Here is a 19,896-nt window from a genome sequence, read left to right on the forward strand (position 1 = left end):
AATAATTTCCTTTAAAATTTAATGTCTAATACCTAAATTAAATAATTTCATTTAAAATTTAATATCGAATACATCAAGCTTGTTTCCACATCAGGACTAGTGCGGTGCCACCCCCTCCACTTGGAATGCAGAGTGCTGCCTTCTGTCCATCAACCACGTGCCTCAGGTTTTCTCTCCTTCCCATCCTTCAGGTCTCAGCTTCAATGCCACCTCCTCAGGCCTTCCCTTACCACAAGGGAGGAGATACTGTCAATGTCCCACTCAGATCCTTGTCACCAGGCCAGTGGACCCACCCCCAACTGCTGTAGGTATCAGCTGCTTAGGGCTCATACCTGAAACCTTCTCTAAAGGATTATCTACCTGGCTTCTCTGACTTTCCTTTCACTGAGAGCAGCCCCTCAATAAATCACTGGCACAACAGTTGCCATCTCAGACTGCCTCTAGGGAACAGAACTTAAGATATATTTTTTTTCTTTATCTTGGTTTCTTTCAGAGCAATTATTATTATTATTACTATTATTATTATTATTATTATTATTATTTTAAGACAGGGTCTTGCCAGGTGTGGTGGCTCACTCCTGTAATCCCAGCTCACTCCTGTAATCCCAGCACTTTGGGAGGTCAAAGTGGGAGGATCACTTGAAGTCAGGAGTTTGAGACCAGACTGGCCAACATGGTGAAACCCCATCTCTACTAAAAATACAAAAATTAGCCAGGCATGATGGCAGGTGCCTGTGATCCCAGCTACTCGGAAGGCTAGGGCAGGAGAATCTCTCAAACCCAGGATGCAGAGGTTGCAGTGAGCCAAGATCGTGCCACTGCACTGCAGCCTAGGTGACAGACTGAGACTCTGTCTCAAAAAAGAAATAGGATCTCGCTTTGTCACCCAGGCTCGAGTGCAGTGGCACAATCATGGCTCACTGCAGCCTCGAACCCCTGGGCTCAAGGGATTTTCCCACCTCAGGAGACTCATGACTACAGGTGCATGACACCACACCTGGCTAACATTTTATTTTATTTATTTATTTTTGACACAGAGTCTCGCTTACCCAGGCTGGAGTGCAGTGGCACAATCTCGGCTCACTGCAACCTCTGCCTCCTGGATTCAAGCAATCCTCCCACCTTAGCCTGCAGACACAGACCACCATGCCTGGCTTTTTTTTTTTTTTTTTTTTTTTTTTTTTTGAGACGGAGTCTCGCTCTGTCACCCAAGCTAGAGTACAGCAATGCGATCTCAGCTCACTGCAACCTCTGCCTCCCGGGTTCAAGCAATTCTCCTGCCTCAGCCTCCTGCCTCAGTCCCAAGTAGCTGGGACTACAGGCACACGCCGCCAAGCCCGGCTAATTTTTTGTATTTTAGTAGAGGTGGGGTTTCACCGTGTTGCCCAGCTTGGTCTTGAACTCCTGAGCTCAGGCAATCTGCCTGCCTCAGCCTCCCAAAGTGCTAGCATTACAGGCGTGAGCCACCACGCCCGGCCAATATTTTTTATTGTTAGCGAGGTCTATGTTGCCCAGGCTGGTCTCAAACTCCTGGCCTCAAGTAATCCTCCCACCTCGGCCTTCCAAAGTGCTGAGATTACAGGTGTGAGCCACTGCGCCCAGCCATTATTAATTTTGGAAAATATTTGGCACATTTCTTTCCTCTCTCTCCCTCACTACAGGGGAAGTTCCATGAGGGCAAGAATCACACCTGTTTAATCCATCACTTCACACGCACACTTGGCATGGGGGCCTGCACGCAGGAGATGCCGGAAGAACTATTTCTTGAACTCAGGAAATGAGGCATCGTGTGTTTCCAGGGATTCCTCTCTAGTTTCCCCTCTTTTGACCTTCCTGTCAGTCCACTCTTAGATGATCCTCTTAGGATCTCAAACTCAGTGGGTCCCAGTGTTGATCCATCATCTACCCTCAGGAGAGGAGCTGTCCCCTGCCTTCTCTACCTCTGGCAGTAGCACTGGCCTTCTGGTGCCAAGGCTAGAACTCTGAGTGCCATGTCTGACTCATTCATCACAGCCATCCCCATAGCTAATCAGTGCCTGGACCTGTCCAAGACGTGTTGACATTGTCCCCTTCTCTCCTCTCCCCGAAGCTCCATGCTCACAGCCTTCAAGCCAGCCCAAGCCCCGGTTTCCTCATTCCCAAGTTGCTACAAGAACTCTTAGTAGGAACTCCCCACATCTAGCCGTCACCTCTCCTGCACCCATCTTGCACCAACCTGCTGGACTAATACTGCCAACACTCACCAGGAATCACCTCCCTCCCTCTGGTAAAAACCCTAAGAAGCCCACAGAGACATGTCCCATTGTCTTGCCTAACCTGGCATTCAAAGCCTCCAATGATAAATCCTCGAGCCACCTCTTCCAACCTTGTCATTAATACTACGAAAGGTCAGGGAACGCTTCTTTTAGGAGGTGACATTTCAGCCAGATCTGAACAAGGAAGAGCAACAATACAGAGTTGTTTTCAGATGTTAGGGTACTTCAGAAACCCCTGGGAATGTAAAAATATATGCAAATGCCTGAGCTTCATCTTAGATCTATTGTGTTGAAATATAGTGGTGGAGATCGTTTGCTTGCTTGTTTGTTTTTAGCAATCCCTCCAGGACATTTTGTAGTCAGGCTTAGAAACTACAGGTGGAGGGACAGACACACAGATGGACGAACAAAGAGACGTAAATTAGTAAGTTATAACCTAACAATAAAGCCCAGGCCTGAAAGCACAAAAGACCCTGCCATTCACTTTTTCTGGGAGAATCAGTAAGATGTCCAGGAGGAGAGGGTCTTTAAGCATCGTCTGAAGGGGTGAGCAGGGTTTGCAAAGCAAAAGAAGAATGGTCCTCATTAATATTGTGGAGAGTTTAACAAAAAAAAAGTGTACCCAGTGCAAAAGCTGGGGAAAAAAAAAAAAAGAATGGAGAAAGTCACAGGCAGAGAGGGCAGCTCCTGTGAGAGGTCCCGGGCTGCGGCCAGTAGGTGCCACCAACGGGAGGCAGTGACTATATCAGGATGCCGAGGGGCCCCAGGGAGATGCGGCTGAGGTTGGAGTTGGGGCAGGTGAGGGGGAAAGACTTTGTGGGGGTATCTGAGGAAGATAGAGTTTCTCCTGAGGCCACCAGGAGGCGCCAGAGGCCAAGCGGGGCGGGGGGCGGGGACGGGCTCAGTAACTTTCCTCTGCTGAAAACAGCCCTGAGCACGGTTAGCAAGGATGTGGCCGTGGCAATAAAGGGCTTATAAGGAAATTAAAAGGCCTAATGAGGGCCATAAGGATGATTTATACCCTTTCTGTAGCATGCCTCTTGCTTGTACTAGAATTCATGTATGCCTTTTTCCTGTCTCCCTAATGAATTGTGGGGTACTCATAGAACTAAAACCCGTGTAATGATTAGGTGAAGCAGGGTTTCTCAACCTTGGAACTGTTGACATTTGGGACTGATAATTCTGTGCTGTGGGAGGTTGTTCTGTGCATGTTAGGGTGTTTAGCAGCGTCCCTGGTTTCTACTCACAAGATGCCAATGCACCTCCATCTCAACTAGGGACAAGCAAAAATGTCTCCTGACATTGCCAACTGTCCTGTGGGAGCAAAATCACCCTCAGTGGCAAACCATTGGGTTAAAGGGGTTCTGCAGGCTCTAGCAGGGTCCAAACCTGGGCTCTGCCACTTCCAAGTAGGTGATCTTGGGCAGACTACATCACTCCTCTATGCCTCCATTTTCTCATGTATCAAGAAGGGATTTTGAAAAAGTATTGACATCAGCGTCAGTGTAAGAATGAAACACAGTGATCCAGCCAGGCACAGTGATGCACGCCTGTAATCCCAGCCCTTTGGGAGGCTGAGGCAGGAGGACTGTGTAAGCCCAGGAGTTTTAGACCAGCCTGAGCTACATAGCAAGACCCTATCTCTACAGAAAACAACAACAAAAAAATTAGCCAAGTGTGGTAGTGCACCTGTAATCCCAGCTACACAGGAGACTGAGGCGGGAGGATCGCCTGAGCCAGGAGCTCAAGGTTACAGTGAGCTATGATCATTCACTGCACTCTAGCCTGGGCAACAGAGGAAGCCCTTGTCTCTAAAAATAGAAATAATAAATTAATAAATAATAAAAATAAATACAAGGCTGGGCCCGGTGGCTCACGCCTGTAATCCCAGCACTTTGAGAGGCCGAGGTGGGAGGATCACCTGAGGTCAGGAGTTTGAGACCAGCCTGGCCAACATGTTGAAACCCTGTCTCTACTAAAAATTTAAGAATTAGCTGGGCATGGTGGCGGGTCCCTGTAATCCTAGCTACTCAGGAGGCTGAGGCACAAGAATTGCTTGAACCCAGGAGATAGATGTTGCAGTGAGCCGAAATCGTGCTACTACAGTCCAGCCTGGGTGACAGAGCAAGATTCCATCTCAAAATATAAAAATAAATAATAAATACAATGACAAATGCGAAGGCCACAAGGTAAACACTCACTGAACACCAGGCCTCTGAGGACACAAGGGATAGTAATGGTTATGGTAACCTCAGTGTTAGCAACTACAGCCTAACTCAAGAATTCCCCAAAGATGTGTTCTAAGGAATACTGAACTCAAAAAGTAGTTTTATTTAAAAAGGTTTTCAGGCCAGAAAATGCAGGACACCCAATTCCTTTTTGAGCAAACTAGATATATTCAGTTAATTAAGACTCCAAGAAGGCCTGCAGTCATCATTACTAGATTTGAAGCTCTGGGAAATGAAGAGTGAAGTCTAGCTCACTACAGTATCCCCCTTCCTAGCAGAATGCTGAGGAACACTCAATAAAAACGTGATAAACTGTGGGCAGATGATTACCCAGGTGCCGAGGCAAGAGAATGAAGGCACAAACTGTTTCAGTATAATGAAGAAAATAGCTACAATAAGAATAGTTATAATAGAAATTATATATAGAGATGATCATGGACATTATCAATCATTAGTATAACCATTATTAATCATTAGCCTTTAATATTACTGTTTGTTTAATTACTGATATAACAAAGGAATAACCAGCGGGTATAGGGTCAGGTGCTGAAGAGACATTGTGAGAAGTGACCAAGAAGGCAAGAGGTGAGCCCTCTGTCACGCCTGCATAACGGCCGCTTGAGGGCTCCTTGGTCAAGCGGTAATGCCAGTGCCTGGGAAGGCACCCGTGACTTAGCAGACCGTGAAAGGGAGTCTCGCTTTACTTGGAGGAGTCAGGGAACACTCTGCTCCACCACCTTCTTGTGGGAGGTTGGATATTACCCAGGCCGGCCCGCAGTCATCCGGAGGCCTAAACCCCTCCCTGTGGTGCTGTGCTTCAGTGGTCATGCTCCCTGTCCACTTTCATGTTCCTCCTGTACTCCTGGTTCCTCTTGGAAGTTCTTAGAAGATAGCGGTAGAAGAAACAGTGAAAGTCTTAAAGTCTTTGATCTTTCTGATAAGTGCATAGAAGAAAACGCAGATGTATGCTGCCTTCTCTCTCTGCTTCAGCTACCTAAAAGGGAAGGGCCCCCTGTCCCATGATCATGTGACTTGCTTGACCTTATCAATCACTTGGACAACTCACCCTCCTTACCCTGCCCCTTGTCTTGTACAGAATAAATATCAGCCCGCCCAGCCATTTGGGGCCACTACCGGTCTCCGCGTCTTGGTGGTAGTGGTCCCCTGGGCCCAGCTGTTTTTCTCTTTACCTCTTTGTCTGGTGTCTTTATTTCTTATCATCTCTCGTCTCCACACACGAGGAGAACACCCAATAAGCCTCGTAGGACTGGACCCTACAATAAATGAATAAATTAACTGAATATTTACATGAGTGAACTTGTTAATTACAGAAGTCAGCTTCGCTGAGTTTCACCCAGTGTTTTCCAAGCTCTATGGACCACTGCACTACACAGATCCCTAGGACTAGAGCCCTACAGATGTGCTTTAGAAAAAAAGTAAAGAGACAAAAATAAAAAATAAAAAAATTTTAAAAATATACAAATATACTTTGGAAATGTAGCCCTTTCCCAGAATGGTAAGGCAAAAGTGAGTGACTGAGAAGGCAAGGACGATGACAGGACACATTTCTGGGATCTGAGTTTCACAGGGGCTTCCTTAATTTAAAACATTTTTTTTTTAAAATCAGAGTCTTGCTCTGTTGCCCAGGGTGGAGTGCAGTGGCTCGATCTTGGCCCACTGCAACCCCTGCCTCCCAGGTTCAAGCAATTCTCTTGCCTCAGCCTTCCCGGTAGCTGGGATTACAAGCGTATGCCAACACGCCCGGCTAATTTTTGTATTTTTAGTAGAGACAGGGTTTCACCATGTTGGCCAGGCTGGTCTCAAACTCCTGACCTCAAGTGATCTGCCCTCCTCAGCCTCCCAAAGTGCTAGGATTGCAGGCGTGAGCCACCATGTCTGACCTAATTTAAAACATTTAATTCAGCTCCAAAATGAGCCCTAAGAGATGAAAAAGCAAAAGCATTCTTGACCCAGTAGACTCTATTTTTTAAAAAGAAATATAGCAATCTCTGGTGCCATTTTGTGTGCAGTAAAGCGGTGAAGCAAACATCCCCCATAGAGGTGATTGTGACACGCGTCCGTGTGAAGAGAGTCCATCAAACAGGCTTTGTGTGAGCAACAAGGCTGTTTATTTCACCTGGGTGCAGGTGGGCTGAGTCCAAAAAGGAGTCAGCAAAGGCTGGTGGGATTATAACTAGTTCTTTAGGTTTAGGATAGGCGTACAAAGTACATTCTTCAGGGCGGGGAGAATATTACAAAGTACCTTCTTAAGGGCAGGAGGAGAATATGTGTACCAGTTAGGGTGGGGCAGGAACAAATCACAATGGTGGAATGCATCAGTTAAGGCTATTTTCACTTCTTTTGTGGATCTTCAGTTGCTTCAGGCCATCTGGATATATACGTGCAGGTCACAGGGGATACGATGGCTTAGCTTGGGCTCAGGGGCCTGACAGTGGTATCAATCTCACTCCTCACATCCAAAGAAATGTCTGTCACTGCAAAGGTTGTAGTTCCCACACCCTAAAAGATTAAATTTCTCTCAAGTCATGATTCTATTCCATAACGATTCTATCCAATGGTGCTTATAGCAAAAGTCAAGAAAATTGCCTATTGCAAACTCAGTTCCAGTTTCTGATTTTTGAGGGATGTGTTTAGACTACTGCCTCCCTTGTTTGCGTCTAAAATTTCCATCAAGATGAACAGTAAGCAAAATAAGTGATCGTGGAAAAACATACTCAAGAGGCACAAAAGACTTTTCGATAGCAATGGGAAAAGCCTTAGCCAAAATGAGGGCTTACATTTCCAACATGCCCATTCCGTGTCAGATACTCTTCTAGGTACTTCTCACATGCAAACTCATCTAATTAGGGGGTGGATCTTACTATGATTCCTGTCTTACAGATGAGCACATTGCAGCTCAGAGAGGTAGAGTGACTGGACCCTTGACACACAGCCAGTAAGGGTGGGAGCTGGCATTGGATCATAGTCTTAATGTTGTAACCGAGTGAGTTATAGAGAAATGCCACACTCTGAGACTAATTCAGGAGTCCTTTACTGCTGGCGACCGAGAGACTGCTAGAGCTCAAAAACTCTGTCGGCCTCGAAGAAGGGGCTAGGTTTCCTTTTATATCTTGGTTTAAAAAGGGGAGGGGGAGCCTAGCTGCAATTTCACAGAAGCAGAACAGGCAAAAAGTTAAAAGATAAATGGTTACAGAAACAGTTACAGAAAAATAAACAGTTCCAGGTGCAGGGGCTTAAACTATCACAAAGAGATAAATGGAGGGGCTTTGGGTACCATCAACCGAGCGAGTTCCCAGGAGCTGCTGGTACAGCTTGCCTCAGTATCTTATCAGTAAGTGCATTCCTGGATGTGCTTGGAGTCAGCTTGCACCAGTTATGTCCTTAAGGGAGGAGGATAAGGGGCTGCAAGTGAAGAAACCAAAACGGAGTCTGTCTGGCTCTCTCAGCTAAGTGAGAGTCAATCAGGCTAAAACAAGGTAGGGTATCACATTAACACTACACTCCACAGCGTCAATAATTTGCAGTAATCACCAATGCTACTTTTAAGAAGTTTTAATATGCACTTTGGTTATCCATTTATAACTTTAATACTAAAGTTAATTATCACGAGGCCAGTCATGGTGGCTCATGCCTGTAGTTAATACAAAAATTAGCCAGGCATGGTGGCATGCACCTGTAGTCCCGGCTACTTGAGAGGCTGAGGTAGGAAAATTGCCTGAACCAAAAAGGTGGAAGTTGCAGTGAGCCGAGATCACACCAGTGCACTCCAGCCTGGGCGACAGAGTGAGACTCAGTCACAAAAATAAATAAATAAAAAGTAAAAAAATGAAGTGAATTATCTGGTAGAAGTATAGGAGGTATGGAGGGAGAAAGTGTCTACACCCAAGACACATTAGAGTCTTTCCTGAGGCACTTAAGTCCAAGACCCTGTGACACTAAACGACATGAAAGGCAAGAAATAGCTACCATGTTGCAATTCCGTATTATTCCAAATATACCTCTTACTGCCTTTTTTCATGCTCCTTGTATTTGCTGAAGAGGTTTAAAACAAAGAGTAAACTGCAATGCCAGCTCAACTTGCATAATTCTAGTGAATCAATTCCAAACAACATTCAAAGCAGTAATATCCTCACCCTCACTTCCTCCAGGCCCACCCCTAAATCAAAAATAAAAAATGGCTTGATCCCTTTACAAACACTGGACTAGGAACTTCACTTATAATATCTCATTTAATCCCTAGCTTAAACTGACAAGCAAATATTAGTTCTCATTTTACAAATGAGGAGACTGAGGTTCATAGTGGTTCAGTGTCTTGACCAAGGTCACACACCTAGTAAAGGACATGAAGAGGGTTCTGAACCACATCTGTTTTCAAAATCTCCAGGTTCTGCTGCCTTCTGTATTTCAAGGTGGTTTCACCAGAGAAATCCCCCAAGCCCCAGAACGAAAAACAAACAAAAAAACAGTTATATTCCAATGTCCTCACAAGAACTGGAGGCCGGAGGCCATGGCTCATGCTTGTAATCCCAGCACTTCGGGAGGCCAAAGCAGGAGGACTGCTTGATCTCAGGAGTTCAAGACCAGCATGGGCAACATGCCGAAACCCCGTCTCTACCAAAAATACAAAAATTACCTTGGTATGGTGGTGCATGCTTGTAGTCCCAGCTATTTGGGAGGCTGAGGTGGGAGGACGGCTTGAGCCCAGGAGACAGATGCTGTAGTGAGCTGAGATCGTGCCACTGCATTCCAGCCTGAACAACACAGCAAGACTCTGTCTCAAAAAAAAATTCATTTTAATTTTAAAAAAAGAACTGGAGATAGTATAAATGTTATTAAACTTGAGCGCTGCTAGTTGAGAACTGTGACCAATTAAATAGCTACTTCCTCTGTTCTGAACTGCATCTGGCCTCTTGATGAGATTGGCAGATCAGCGCTTTGAGCCGTAATGTGAAGAATCTCAGGAGAAGAAAAGAGCAGATAATGGCACTTCACTATGGGTGGGGCTCAGTGGTGAGGCCGACACTTGTAAGAATTGTGTTAATAGCAACGTTTCTGGGATCCTTCCAGTCAACCAGAATGTGACATGTAAAAAGAAGTTTATTATTTTTTCCATATTAATACTGATCAAGTGCAGTATTAATAAAACCTCTCTGCAGGTTTCATTTCTTTTGGATACAGGCACATTTTGCCATTTTCAAACACACAATCTCTGTCACCAATGCTTGCTCATGAAAGGCTAATAATAATGCATTGACTGCTACAAGCTATTTTTTGTTCTGGCTGAAAATTTGTGACACTCCCTAGGTGAAGCTTTTCTTCCAGGGTTTTTACAAGGTCACTGCTGTTTTCTAGGGCACTCGTCCCAAACTGTGGAGGTGAGAGTAGTGCTGGACATGTGTCGATGCCAGAACGTTCATCTCGATATTTGAGTCAGAGTTTAAAATTCTTTTTTTGTTTTTTTCTTTTCTGACACGGAGTCTCGCTCCGTCACCCAGGCTAGAGTGCAGGGGCACAATCTCAGCTTACTGCAACCTCCACCTTCTGGGTTCAAGCAATTCTCCTGCCTCAGCCTCCTGAGTAGCTGGGACTACAGGCGTGCACCACCACGCCGGGCTAATTTTTGTATTTTTAGTAGAGACGGGGTTTCACCATATTGGTCAGGCTGGTCTCAAGCTCCTGACCTCGTGATCCACCCACCTCAGCCTCCCAAAGTGTTGGGATTACAGGCGTGAACCACTGTGCCTGGCACAATGAACAGGTTTTGAACAACTTTTTTGTCTCAAACCCTGCCCTTGACACTGGAGCTAGACCAGGGAAAAAGGACCAAGTTGGCCTCCATGGAGCTTATATCCTAGTGGGGCAGGAAAAAAGATTTTTAAAAGATAAATTAAATAAACGAATTAACATTTGGAATGGGTAGAATTGTGTCCCCCAAAAAGATATGCTCAAGTCCTAACCCCCAGTGACCTTATTGGAAAATAAAGTCTTTATAGATACAATCAAGGTAAGATGAGGTTATACGGGATTCGGTGGGCCTTAAATTCAGTGACTGATGGATCCCTTTATAAAAGGAGGAGGCCGGGTGCGGTGGCTCATGCCTGTAATCTCAGCACTTTGGGAGGCTGAGGTGGGAGGACCACTTGAGCCCAAGAGTTCGAGACCAGCCTGGGCAACATGGTAAAACTCTGTCTCTACAAAAAATTAAAAAATTAGCTGGGTGTGGTGGCATGTACCTGTGGTCTCAGCTACTTGGGAGGCTGAGGTGGGAGCATAGCTTGAGCCTGTGAGGTTGAGGCTGCAGTGAGCCATGATAGCACCCCTGCACTCCAGCCTGGGCAAAAGAACAAGACCCTGTCTCAAAAAATAAACAAATAAATATGAAAAAAAACATATATATATGTGAGGGTAATTTGGACACAGACAGACACGGGAGGAGAAGCCCATGTGCAGGCGGAGGCCCAGATGGGACTGACCCATCTACAAATGGAGGAACCCCGAGGAGTGCTGGGGCCACCAGAAGCTGGGAGAGGCAAGCAGACATTCTCCCCTAGAGCCCCACGGGAGAGCGCAGTCATTCCTAACTTTGATCTCAGACTTCTGGCCTCCAGAACTGTGATGGAATAAATTTCTGTTGTTTAAACTTCCCAGTGCCTGGTACTGTGTTACGGTAGCTTCAGGAAATAAACATAGCAGCTAACAGGATTCTCAGACAGTGATAAATGGCATGAAGAAAATGAAGCAGGGGTCCGGGCGCGGTGGCTCATGCCTATAATCCCAGCACCTTGGGAAGCTGAGGTGGGCAGATCACTTGAGGTCAGGAGGTGGAGACCAGCTGGGCCAACATGGCAAACCCCATCTCTACTAAAAATACAAAAATTAGCCGGGCATGGTGGCAGCTGCCTCTAATTCCAGCTACTTGGGAGACTGAGGCAGGAGAATCACTTGAACCCAGGAGGCGGAGGTTGCAGTGAGCCAAGATTGCACCATTGCACTCCAGCCTGGACAATAAGAGGCCTCTTGTTCAAAAATTATTAAGAATTTCAACATGGGCCAGGTGCAGTGGCTCACACCTATAATCCCAGCACTTTGGGAGGCTGAAGCGAGCGGATCACTTGGGCTCAGGAGTTCAAGACCAGCCTGGCCAACATGGTGAAACCCCATCTCTACCAAAAATACAAAATTTAGCCAGGCGTGGTGACGCGTACCTGCAATTCCATCTACTCACGATGCTGAGGCACAGGAATTGCTTGAACCCAGGAGGCGGAGGTTGCAGTGAGCCAAGGTTGCGCCACTGCACTCCAGCCTGTGTGACAGCAAGACCCTGTCTCAAAACAAACAAACAAAAAAGAATTTCAAGATGGTCCGGGTGCAGTGGCCCATGCCTGTAATCCCAGCACTTTGGAAGGTGGAGACGGGAGGATCGCTTGAGCCCAGGAATCCAAGACCAGCCTGGGCAACACAGCCACAGCAACATCTCGTTTCTATTTAATAAAGAAAGAAAAAGAATCTCAAGATCGTGAACTCAGAGCACTAAACCAAATGAGGGGCCTTTTTGAGCATGGGCCCTGTGTAGCTGATAGAGACCCTACCTTATCTTTCTGCATTAAACTGTTCAGCACTTTCGTGTTTGCCTGGGTAAGAGATCTTTCACTTTTCACCTGGAACACGGAGCCCTGTTCTTTGGTGTCTGTGTCCCCGATGGTGCCCTCACACTTTGCACTTGAATAAACTCTTTCAACTAGATTCTGAGCCTTTGATCATTTTAGGTTGACAAAAACCTAACACAGCCTGACCTCTACGGTTTGAAGAGCTCAGAGCATGTGTGAGTGGATAAAAAAACTCTTTTTTGTGTGTTTGAGACAGTGTCTCATTTCATCACCCAGGCTGAAGTGCAGTGGCGCAATCTCAGCTCACTGCAACCTCCCTCTCCCGGGTTCAAGCAATTCTTGTGCCTTAGCCTACTAACTAGCTGGGATTACAGGTGTGCACCACCACACCCAGCTAATTTTTGTGGTGTGATCATGGTTCACTGCACCCTTGAATTCCTGGGCACAAGCGATCTTCCTGCCTTAGCCTCCCAAGTAGCTGAGACTACAGGTGCATGCTGCCACACGTAGCTAATTTTTTAATTATTTGTAGAGATGGGGTCTCACTCTGCTGCCCAGGGTGGTCTTGAACTCCTGATCTCAAGTGATTCTCCTACCTCGGCCTCTCAAACTGCTGGGGTTAGAGGAATAAACCACAATGCCCAGCCTTGCTTATAATTTTTAATCATTGGTTAGGTTTAGTGTTAGATTAATGCATGATTCACAAATCTAATTTGACATGTCAATTCTTTGTGTCAACACAGTTTTCTTTAAAAAATTTTCCCCCAAATGAGAATTACTTGAAATTTTGAAAGTAAAAGAAATCTTTCTGAAATTAATTGAATATTTGAAAGTAAAATAAAATAGGTATTCATCCTTAAAATTCTGATTCATATTGTCAAACTGTCCTCCCTTCAGAGACATTTTCACTTTCAATCATACACACAGAGCATGAGTGTGCCGCCTTCACACCTACCAGACACCAAACTAGGCTCTGTATCATCCTTACCACCACGATCAGTGGAAAACAAAAGCACTCGTTTCTGTAGCAATGGTAATTACATAGTCTGGGGTAGAGAAATCAGTCAAGTCCCCCCAAACTAGGATGCCGTTTGCTGGGAGGGGGTTGGAAGAATGCACCAACTGTCTATCAGCCATTTCTCTACATCTGCCTTCCCAGTGATTTATCTGTAGGCACCCGCTGATCACCCATCTCATCATGCCTGGCAACAACTTTGGAGAAACCAGACTGTCAACAAGAGTGGAAGCTTCAGCCTGGGCAACAGGCCGAAGACCCCATGTCTACAAAAATTAAAAAAATTATCCAGTCTCAGTGGCGCATGTCTGTGGTCCCAGCTACTTGGGAGGCTGAGGTGGGAAGATGGCTTGGGCCCAGGAGTTCAAGGCTGCAGTGGGCTGTGATTGTGCCACTGCACTCCAGCCTGGACAACAAGACCCTGTCTCAGAAAAAAAAAAAGAAGGCTGGGCACAGTGGCTGATGTCTGTAATCCTAGCACTTTGGGAAGCTGAGGAGGATGGATCATTTGAGGTCAGGAGTCCCAGACCAGCCTGGCCAATATGGTAAACTCTGTCTCTACGACAAATACAAAACATAGGCTGGGCGCAGTGGCTCAGGCCTGTAATCCCAGCACTTTGGGAGGCCAAGGCGAGTGGATCGCTTGAGGCCAGGAGTTCGAGACCAGCCTGGACAACATGGTGAAACCTCGTCTCTACTAAAAATACAAAAATTAGCTGGGTGTCATGGCACATGCCTGTAATTCCAGCTGCTCAAGAGTCTGAGGCATGAGAATTGCTTGAACCCGGGAGGCAGAGGTTGCACTGAGCGGAGATCATGCCACTGCACTGCAGCCTGGGCAACAGAGCAAGACTCCGTCTTAAAAAAAAAAAAAAAAAAAAGCCGGGTGTGGTGGTGCACGCCCTGTAGTCCCAGCTACTTGGAAGGCTGAGGCATGAGAATCCCTTGAATCCAGGAGGCAGAGGTTACAGTGGGCAGAGATCTCACCACTGCACTCCAACCTGGGTGACAGAGTGAGACCCTGTCTCAAAAAAAAAAGGAAGAAAGCCTTTAGGGCCAAGTAGAAGAGTTCTGTGTGCTATAGATGCAAGAACACCAGAGTAGGGGTCAGGAGCCCTGGCATTTGCTCTCTCATGCATGCCAATCGCCTTTTCTGGGATATACAATACCCAGGACTATAGGTCAGAAATGAAGGCATTTCTGTCTAGGCACAGTAGCTCATGCCTATAATCCCAGCACTTTGGGAGACTGAGGGGGAGGATCGCTTGAGGCCGGGAGTTTGAGACCAGCCTGGGCCACATAGCAAGAACTCGTAGCAATATTTTTAAAAAAGAAACAAAGAAGGCCAGGTATGGTGGCTCATGCTTGTAATCCCAGCACTTTGGGAGGCCAACATGGGTGGATCACTTGAGGTCAGGAGTTTGAAAGCCTTTCAGAGATAACAGCCAGCTCTCCTATTTAATTAATTAATTAATTAATTAATTTATTTTAAGACAGCATCTCGGCCGGGCACGGTGGCTCATGCCTGTAATCCCAGCACTTTGGGAGGCCGAGGTGGGTGGATCACGTGAGGTCAGGAGTTCGACATCAACCTGGCAAACGTGCTAAAACCCCATTTCTACTACAAATACAAAAAATAAGCTAGGCATGGTGGTGCACCCCTGTAATCCCAGCTACTTGGGAGGCTGAGGCAGGAGAATTGCCTGAACTAGGGAGGCAGAGGTTGCAGTGAGCCAAGATCGCGCCACTGCACTCCAGTTTGGGCAACAACAGCAAAACTCCACCCCCCCACCAAAAAAAAAGAGTCTGGGTGACAAATCACCCAGAGCTAGGAGGATTAACCTAATGTGGGATGAAGGACCATTTGGACACTCTAATAGGGCTTCTTCTCAAAAAAAAAAATTAAATAATTGCATATGCATATACGTGCACATGCCCACATATAAATATAATTCAGCCTATAAATTCTGGTGGATTCACTGACACCTGAAGCCCACCCTCAGATCCCCAATTTAAACATTTTTCATTAATAGAAAACATACTGTCATTGCACTAAGCCATTTTGTTTTGAATCCTTACACCAACCCTTCAAGTAGAAATTAATAGTTTCATTTTACAGAGGAAGAAAGCAACACACCAACACACAGAGTTAACAAAACATGCTCAGATCACATTGCAAGCCAGCATCACATTAGTTAGGTTCTCTGAGTGCAAGTAACAGAAATTTGTTCTAGCAAACATGTGAAGAAAAGGGATGAATGGCAAGGATATCAGGTAACTTGAAGAATCAAAAAAAAAAAAATGGCTGTGGCTAGGCACAGTGGCTCATGCCTGTAATTCCAGCACCCTGGGAGGTCAAGGCGGGAGGATCACTTGAGCCCAGAGTTCAAGCCCAGTCTTGGCAACATAGTGAGACATTGTCTCTACTAAAAATTAAAAAAATTAGCCGGGCATGGTGGCACATACCTGTAGTCTCAGCTACCCAGCACAGGGGCGGGAGGTAGGGGCTGAGGTAGGAGGATCGCTTGAGCCTTGGAGGTTGAGGCTGCAGTGAGCTGTGATCACACCACTGCACTCCAGCCTAGGTAACAGCGCAAGATCCTGTCTCAAAAAAAAAAAAGGCTGTAAAGTTGGGCTCGAAACAGTAGAAATCAGAGCAGCTCTACAGCCCTATTTTTATTTCAAACTTTATATTACTGTCCTCAGAATGTATTGCCCTGAGCTGTTGACAAAGATTCTCTCCTTGACCAAACGTTAGTCAGGCTCCTCTGAACCCTCTTCCTAACTTGGCCTTGACCTTTGGACTTCCTTGTTTGTCTTTGCATCTCCCAGTTTTAGCAAATTTTCTGTCATGTTGATTTAGCCAGAATCCCCACATGCCATAGCTGACAATCCTCAAATACTTAATCAAAGTCTTCTTCCCCACAACCCCCAGGTAATGTCTGACCACCCTAGCTTGGCTTTAGCAAGAATCCTGTTACGTCATTTTTAGCAAGAATTCCTCTATCCTCTAATTAATAGTAATTTTCCATCTGCTAATCCTTCCCACCACAACCCTGCCCTTTGGCTATAAACCCTCATTTTTCCTTGTTGTATTTGAAAGTGATCCCAATCTCGTTCTCCTACTGCAAAACCCCATTGCAGTGGTTTCTTGGACAAAGACTTTTGCACTGTTCTTTAACAAGTGTCAGAATATCTTCTCCTGGGGAACTGCTTTAACCTGGGTGGCGGAGGTTCAAGTGAGCCAAGATTGGGCCACTGCACTCCAGCCTGGGCATCAGAGTGAAACTCCGTCTCAAAAAAAAAAAAAAAAAGAAAAAAATATTTTCTCTTGGGGTGAGTCATATGTCCACACATGGCCAAGGAAACTGCCAAAAAGGCTGTGTACTATGGGTATGATCCCTAGAGGGAAAGTGGGATGCAATGACTGAAAACAAAGTAGGGAGGTGAGAAACACCAACACATCTACAGTAAAAATGGCATCCGTAGAATGATGGTTTGGGAGTGAATCCAACCAGGATATCCCTACCCTCCTTTCCACACTCTGATTTGAAGAGAAGTTGGGCTCATTGGTAATTAATCAACTTATTTAATCAATACTTGTCTCTACTATGAATTTGTAATTTAGTTTTCCTAATGATGTGTCAGCAATTTTGAGTCATGTCTGATCTATGAGCGCTCAGAAAGTACACTGAAAGTCAAATGGATGGTTAGGCTTTGACCCGGGCCTTGGATGAGTTTTATGAGTGATAAGATGTCATGGAAGGAGGTAGTTTTGCCTTTCCAGAACACATCCTTCTTCTGCTAACAGCATCCTGATTTCCCCTTGCTCTGTCTCTAAGAATGAATATAAGATCCAGGCTTGGCCAACCAGAAATAATTCACGTTAGTCCCAGGTTTGAAATTATTCATGAAATTATTGGGAAATACATATGTTTTTCTAGGTTTCCCAGCCTGGAACACGAAGACTAAGGCTGATAGTACTTTTTTACATTTCCTAAGCACCGAGATCCAGCTTTGCCTGAAGCTTCATAAACATTTTGGTTAGGAGCCAGGTGCAGTGGCTCATGCCTGTAATCCCAGCACTTTGGGAGGCCGAGGTGAACAGATCACCTGAGGTCAGGAGCTCAAGACCAGTCTGGCCAATGTGATGAAACCCTGTCTCTACTAAAAATACAAAAATTAGCCAAGCATGGTGGCACATGCCTGTAATCCCAGATACTTGGGAGGCTGAGGCATGATAATCACTTGAACCCAGGAGGCGGAGGTTGCAGTGAGCCGAAATCATGCTACCGTGCTCCAGCCTGGGTGACAGAGCGAGACTCCATCTCAAAAAAAAATATTTTTGGTTAGGTTAGTCACTGCTAGTCTTTTTTATTTATTTATTTATTTATTTTATTTATTTATTTTTTTTTTGAGACGGAGTCTGGCTCTGTCGCCCAGGCTGGAGTGCAGTGGCGCAATCTCAGCTCACTGCAAGCTCTGCCTCCCAGGTTCACGCCATTCTCCTGCCTCAGCCTCCCGAGTAGCTGGGACTACAGGCGCCCGCCACCACGCCCGGCTAATTTTTTGTATTTTTTAGTAGAGACGGGGTTTCACCATGTTAGCCAGGATGGTCTCGATCTCCTGACCTCGTGATCCGCCTGCCTCGGCCTCCCAAAGTGCTGGGATTACAGGCGTGAGCCACCGCGCCCGGCCTTATTTATTTTTTTGAGATGGAGTCTTGCTTTGTCTCCCAGGCTGGAGTACAGTGGCATGATCTTGGCTCACTGCAGCCTCCACCTCCCAGGTTCAAGCGATTCTCCTGCCTCAGCCTCCTGAGTAGCTGGGATTACAGATGCATGCCACCATGCCCTGCTAATTTTTGTATTTTTAGTAGAGATGGGGTTTCACCATGTTGGCCAGGCTGGTCTTGAACTCCTGACCTCGTGATCCACCTGCCCCGGCCTCCCAAAGTGTCGGGATTACAGGCATGAGCCACTGCGCCCGGCCAGTCAGTGCTATTTTTATGTAGGCATTTTTTTTTAATTTATTTATTGAGGTGGTGTATTGGTCCTGTACCCAGGCTGGAGTGTAGTGGCTCAATCACAGCTCACTGCAGCCCCTACCTCCCAGGCTCAAGCAATTCTCCCACCTCAGCCTCCCAAGTGGCTGGGACCACAGGCATGCACCACCATGCCCAAATAATTTTTTTTTCTTTTTGTTTTTGAGCTAGAGTCTCCCTCTGTCACCCAGGCTGGAGTGCAATGGCTCTGTCTCAGCTCACTGCAACCTCCACCTCCCAGGTTCAAGTGATTCTCCTGTCTCAGCCTCCCAAGTAGCTGGGAATACAGGCATGCACCACCTTGCCTGGCTAATTTTTTGTATTTTTAGTAGAGATGCAGTTTCACCATGTTGGCCAGGCTGGTCTTTGCTGAGACCAGCTTGGTCGGGGAGACCCTAACCCAGCAGTGCCAGAGGAATTAAAGACACATACACAGAAATATAGAGGTGTGAAGTGGGAAATCAGGGGTCTCACAGCCTTCAGAGCTGAGAGCCCCGAGCAGAGATTTACCCACATATTTATTAACAGCAAACCAGTCATTAGCATTGTTTCTATAGATACTAAATTAACTAAAAGTATCCCTTATCGGAAACGAAGGGATGGGCTGAATTAAAGGAATAGGTTGGGCTAGTTAACTGCAGCAGGAACACGCCCTTAAGACACAGCTCGCTGATGCTATTGCTTGTGGCTTAAGAATGCCTTTAAGCAGTTTTCTGCCCTGGGCAGGCCAGGTGTTCCTTGCCCTCATTCCCATAAACCCACAACCTTCCAGCTTGGGCGTTAGGGCCATTATGAACATGTTACAGTGCTGCACAGATTTTGTTTATGGCCAGTTTTGGGGCCAGTTTATGGCCAGATTTTGGGGGGCTTGCTCCCAACAGGTCTTGAACTCCCGACCTCAAGTGATCCATCTGCCTCTGCCTCCCAAAGTGCTGGGCTTACAGGCATGAGCCACTGTGCCTGGCAAATTTTTTTTTCTTTTGGTAGAGACCGGGTCTCACTATGTTGCCCAGGCTGGTCTCAAACTTCTGGGTTCAAGTTATCCTCCTGTTTTGGGCTCAAGTTATCCTCCTCTTTTGGCCTCCCAAACAGCTGGGACTACAGGCATGAGCCGCCGTGCCTGGCCTATGTGTCTTTTTAATATTGGATTTGTGCTACTTGCAACTTGGAAACATATGACTAATACAAAGGTGTCCTACCATGTCTAATCATGTAGTGAGACCAATGACTTTTGGTAAGATAGTAAACGTGTTGTTGGTTTTTTACTTACTTAACCACATGCTATAACATAGACAGAGACAGAGAGTAGGAGAAAAAACAAAAGACACCAAAATAATAAAGGCACATACATTTGTACTCCAGCCAACTCTTTCCCTGTTTTGTCTCTCTCTACTTTCAGGCTCCTTTTTTATACATACCTAATATTATCAGGATGCTGGGTTATCTAAATCCATTTACAGCTTTGCACCATGAGAATAAATCACCTATTTTAAATAAACTAACAAAATTAAATATCTAAGTACCCAGGACCTGAATATAGTTCTGTCACTGAGGTGGTTTGTATTTTAAGAGGCCTCTTGAAAGAATGCAATGTTTAACCAAATGGAATAAATGAATAGTGGTAGAATTCCGGGCATTCCTCTAGTAAAGACTTTTTTTTTTTTTGAGACAGAGTCTCACTCTGTCACCCAGGCTGGAGTGCAGTAGTGCAATCTTGGCTCACTGC

The 19,896-nt window shown here is 45.9% G+C and overlaps 1 long non-coding RNA gene across 1 annotated transcript in view; it reads right to left on the bottom strand.

Moving 5' to 3' along the window:
• LOC129527554 (uncharacterized) overlaps positions 1 to 15,715 on the bottom strand; it is a 48,652-nt gene extending 32,937 nt beyond the window's left edge. The window contains exons 1-3 of the long non-coding RNA XR_010131496.1: positions 15,593 to 15,715; positions 9,138 to 9,275; positions 5,674 to 5,757 (exon numbers count right to left, since the gene is read on the bottom strand). This is a non-coding gene — a long non-coding RNA (uncharacterized lncRNA). The remainder of the gene's footprint in view (positions 1 to 5,673; positions 5,758 to 9,137; positions 9,276 to 15,592) is intronic.
• Positions 15,716 to 19,896: the final 4,181 nt, after the last annotated feature.

This window comes from Gorilla gorilla, chromosome 18, assembly GCF_029281585.2.
Source record: "Gorilla gorilla gorilla isolate KB3781 chromosome 18, NHGRI_mGorGor1-v2.1_pri, whole genome shotgun sequence".
NCBI lineage: Eukaryota > Metazoa > Chordata > Mammalia > Primates > Hominidae > Gorilla > Gorilla gorilla.